Source organism: Lactuca serriola, chromosome 3, assembly GCF_051521515.1.
Source record: "Lactuca serriola cultivar US96UC23 chromosome 3, Lser_US96UC23_V15, whole genome shotgun sequence".
NCBI classification, from domain to species: Eukaryota; Viridiplantae; Streptophyta; class Magnoliopsida; order Asterales; family Asteraceae; genus Lactuca; species Lactuca serriola.
In genome coordinates, this window is record NC_136410.1 from 187,386,415 (window position 1) to 187,391,870 (window position 5,456).

The 5,456-nt window shown below is 28.3% G+C and overlaps 1 non-coding gene across 1 annotated transcript; it reads left to right on the forward strand.

Moving 5' to 3' along the window:
* Positions 1-626: 626 nt before the first annotated feature.
* On the forward strand, positions 627-698 carry TRNAQ-CUG (transfer RNA glutamine (anticodon CUG)). Its single transcript has one exon. It is a non-coding gene; the product is annotated as a tRNA-Gln (tRNA).
* The last annotated feature ends 4,758 nt before the right edge of the window (positions 699-5,456 follow it).

Below are 5,456 nucleotides of genomic sequence, written 5' to 3' on the forward strand. Positions count from 1 at the left end.
TGACAAGTGTCATACAATTAGTACATCTCATTAATGTTATATATCCATTATCATGCCACTTGTCAACCTATTAATTATTCATTTCAAATTTCAAATTTCAAATTTTTTCACTCTAATCACATTAAAATAATAATTGATTCTTTTATTTAAATTTCAAATTTTAAATTTTCCCACTCTAATTATATTAAATTAATAACATTATATTGAAAAATAAAATAAATTTAATACATATTATAAGATGATATAACTTCATGTATTTATTTAAATCAACGATTATAATTTTATATAACTAAAAAAATTTCTCTTAAATAATAATTTATTTAAAATAATTAATTAATAGTTTTGACTTTTTATATGAAGTTTAATTAATTTTATAACCGTGGTTCTCACGGATTATAAACTAGTTTAGTAAAAAACGAATCCACTCTCAAAATTTTAATATTTGGTTTAATATAATAATGTTAAACATTAAACAATTTGTATAGTGTATTAGTTAAATACAAACAAATTAAACAAGTTGTAAAGTATCCTATTTTCTTTATTATAACCAAATCCTTTACAAATTCCTAATATCACCGCTTTATATTTCGTATATTACACTAATAATTAACAAGCAAAACAAGAAGGGTCCTATGGTCTAGTGGTTAGGACATTGGACTCTGAATCCAGTAACCCGAGTTCAAATCTCGGTAGGACCTTAACTTTTTTATGTAATGTTTTTATTAGGCCAGTGTTGTTAATTTTAAAAAATAATTTTCAGGCCAAAAGTGTTGGTCACTTTTAAAGATAAAACAAAATAAAACTTACCAAAATACCAACTACATTCAACATCGGGATGATTGTAGCATATAATTTTTTTTTTTTATTTTTTGAATTACATTTAAAAATGATTGTCCATGATGTAAGAATGTTATTAGCATTCTCTTTAAAGTTATCTACATATATGCAATACAATTACTCTTTTGATCGTATCATGTATTTTTTGTAATTACATCGAACATTAATACAGTATCGTTACTTTTTTAAAAGTAGCTTAACTAACACATGAATAACTTTTTTTTATTTTATATTTTCAATAAATATTTTAATTAGTTATAACTATTAATCATTGTTATTATTATTAAAATGAATATAAATATTCATAGTTTAAAGAAAATACGTTACAACAAACTCGAAAATTTTAGTAATTTATTTTATTATATATATATATATATATATATATATATATATATATATCCCGTAAGAAATTCTTTTTTGTAAGAAGATAGGAACTTTTTTTTCGGCTTATTTTTTTGGCAAACAAAATAAATGAATCACTAGATGAATCAATAATAACATTATTCACCAAGGAAAATCCCGAAAAAACTTTTCGATGATTCATTTTTACGATGATTTTGTTGATAATCACTGAAGTTATCATAAAAGTGAATTTTTTTTCTTGATTTACCTAAAAATGAATCATGAAGGTGTTTTTTTTCGGAATTTTTTCTTATGAATCATCTTACTTTTAAATCATCTAATGATTCATTTCATTTTTTTGCTAAGAAATTATGTATATAAAAAATTTCTTACCTTCCTACCAAAATTTTCCTTCTTATTTGATCTTGACTCTCTCTCTTTTTCTTTTTCTCTCTCTCTCTCTCTCTCTCTCTCTCTCTATATATATATATATATATATATATATATATATATATAATAAAAGAGAGTACCCTTTGTGAACAATACTCTCTTCTCATTGGTCTATTTTTTTAAATTTCTTTTTATTCGGTTGGTTGATCCACCGCTTCGACTGCTTCAAACAGTAGCGGATCCTAAGAGGGGCTAGGGGGGGCCATGGCCTCCCCGGTTTTAAGGTTCCTAATATCTTATATGTTTATAGTTTTTTATAAAATAAATCAAATAATCATTATATTTGTTAAATTGGCCCCCTCTGTTTTGAGTTATAAAATTTTGATATCAACTAACAAAATCATTCGGAAATCACTGATTAAATCAAAAATAGAATAAAAAATAAAATAACTGATAGAATCAAAAGAAACCGTATCAAATTAGGAAACTAATCAAACTAAGAAACTATCTTTTAAACTCTATAAAACAAAACCAAAAGTACAAAATTATTAACTCAAGATTTTGACTCTAAGAAAACAATAAAGATCCAGAAACTTCAAAACGGGAAACATCAAAATATCACCGGAATAACGCTATCTCCCACTGCCTGTCGATAAACTGCAACTCCCCATCGGTCTCTGTCGCCACACCTCGGACTATCGATTCTCCTTCGTCGGATTGTAGCTTCTCCACCTTGCTCTCTTTTCTCCGTCGTGCGGTATGCTCACTGCCGGCGAACGCTCTCCATTTCCGATCTCCTCTCCACAAGAGAAATCTACCGGTATTTTTTCCTCTCTCTGTAACTCTCTTGACTCTTTTGTTTCTCTTGCTTTTATGTATGAGTCTATTACTCTGGAACTTGAAACGATGGTGGAGTGTAAACAGACATATGGTACACACACATATTAGCTGACAAAGTGACAAGTCTTTACCATATCAATGATAACATTTACTTTAACATTTACTTTGAATTTATTGATATTATTTATTGATTTTCTATTATATAAAGTTTTTTGTAAATTAACAGTAAACACGAATTGTATAATAGAATTAGTTAAAATCACAATATACTTTTTATTTTGGTTTTAATATTATCATAGAAAAAATTTAATAACTTGTATTTTTATACAAAATGTAGTTGTTTGCTATATATATTTGTTGGTTGTGATTATATTTTAGTATTATATTTTATTATTTAGTAACCGTTAGTTAATTGTTTTATATAGTATATATATCAACATGAAAAAACAATCGATTATTAATAAGTTGTGTATAAAAAATGTTAATTTTATTTAAGGTTCTAAAAAACTATCATATATTATATATTGTTTTGTATGAAAATATCCAACTTTTAGTGTTTCTATTCGAACAAATTAATCTAAAAACAATTATGCAAGACTTCAAAAAATGAAAAAATCATCAAGTTCGTTCCACTTTGAAGAGCAATATAAAATTATATGTTATTAGTTTTCTTGTTACAAATTTTGATGTTATAATTTTGAGCCAATTTTTTTTGTTTATATAGTTGTGTTTTGAAATTTTAATTTCGGCCCCCCCTAATAATAATGTTTGTGTTCCGCCCCTGGCTTCAAATCACTGCCTTATGAGTCGGTGTTATTCTACTCGATTGCACCGAAACAGAGGATTCGATAGAGAAAGATGCGGTCAGAGAGGGGCGAAAAGTGGACGACGCCCACTTGGGAACACCACAGCTTACATCATAGTGGTTCGTCTTCGACTCTTCTCCTCAAATTTGTAGATTAGGGTTAATTTCTAGCCACTTCAAATCTACTATTTTCTTAAAACATTTTCCATCTCACCCCAGGTAAATTATAGAGTAAATTACACGAATGGTCCCTATGGTTTAGGGTAATTTGCGTGCTTGGTCCCTAACTTATTTTTTTAACTCGAAAAGTCCCTACTATTTGTTTTTTGTTACGCACTTGGTGCCTACTGTTTGTTTTTGTTACGTGTTTGGTCCTTGTCTTACCTAAAAAGACTATTATTTAAATATGGAAAAATGATGTGCTAGGTAAGGTAAGGTGATGGGGGTGGAGTTGGGAGTGCGTTTATTTAAATAAATTAAAAAATAAGAGAAAAATAATTTTTTAGGTAAGACAGGGACCAAGCGCGTAACAAAAACAAACAGTAGGGACCTTCCGAGTTAGAAAAATAAGTTAGGGATCAAACATGCAAATTATCCTAAATCATAGGGACTATTAATGTCATTTACTCTAAATTATATTAACCCATCCTGTTACTTTTAGAGCAATGAATAGCAATTTTGTATAAAGAAAATGATTGAATTCCTTATTTAGAGATGAGGCTTGTATGAAGGAGTTTACCTTGAAAAGCATGTGGAAGATTCCCAATAGCATAATCCGTAATATGTTGAACGGTTAGTATCATTCCTCATGTGCACTTCAAATATGATCATGAAATTTGCATCTTCTTCGGGCACAGTTTTTATAGGACCAAATCTTTACAAAAACATCCCAAGGCTAATTCCAGGTGAATATTATAAATTTGTAAGATGGTTTGTTACTTTTATATATTTTTCTAAATAACATGGTATTATATTTATATATTTGTTATTTATATTCAGGATAGACAAAGCCTATATGAATTAGAAGACATGAATTTTGTGATCAATACAAAGCTACTAATCCAGTGATTAAAGGACCTCGGAAACTGAAGTTAGTGTTTGGTATATAATCATCCCTCTAAAAAAATCATCAGTTACTTTTTAATTTCTTTTGTTTCATGTCAAAATTTTACAAGAGTCTTGATTTTATAAGATAAACTTAGAAGAAGAAGAATAGGAATAGTCCACAATTGTCAAATACACCAACTAAGATGGTATCAATCTATATGATCTAATACATTCACTTAGTAAGGTATTTCTATGTAATAGACGGAATTCTTATTGACTTTTGAATTTTTTTTTTGATTAAAATGCTTTCTTTTTTACCTGTTATGCCATGGTTCACGTAATAAAAATATTAATTTTATTTTTTTTTACTTGCTTCATATGGCAAAATTACTAAAACGGCCATTTTCACCAAACAGAGCAAATATGTCCTTTTGGTAAGAACAACGAAATTGTTCATTATTTTTTTTGTAACAATAATAGCATCTAACTTTCATTTTTATTTGTTATCTTTGTTTAATTTAATTTAAATTTTCTGTTTGTATTCATATTTAACTATTATAAACTAAAAGTACAATGGTTTAATAAGAAATTTTTAGAAAAAATAGCATAACACTACATAACAAATAAGATAGTAATAAAATGAAATGATAGTAAGATGCTATAATCTAGAATCAGCGTGGATTTTTTTAAATGGGTAACTTTGAAAGGAGTTCAGTTCATAATTATTTTAACACTCTATGTGATAATCGTCAAATTCCGGTTAAGTCAAAGTCAAACAAAGTCAACAAGTCAAACCGGTTAACTCAGTTAACCTTTGTATACTAGGGTTTACGTTATGTAATTACTGTACAATTCACTATTTTAATGAGGAATCATCATTTGGAAAGTTCGAGTAGTTAAATTTCCTTAGCCTTAATAGTGCTAAACAATGAACCAAAGCGATAAAACACTATTGCACACTCATCGGGAGTGTGTAGGACCCTTAAACATGGCTTAATGGGGTTTACGGACCTTGCGTTGCGAAGCCAAGCACTCAAAAAGGTCACAAAAGAAGCCTCTCCCAATCTCTTTCACTCTATCTCTCTCTATTCCAAATCTCTCTCAAAAGTTCCTTTAGCTTTTCGTAATCATTCGGGTCATCCCGACCCTTAACCGGGTCAAGAATCGCTTAAAACGGCTGAAATGGCCTTAAGGA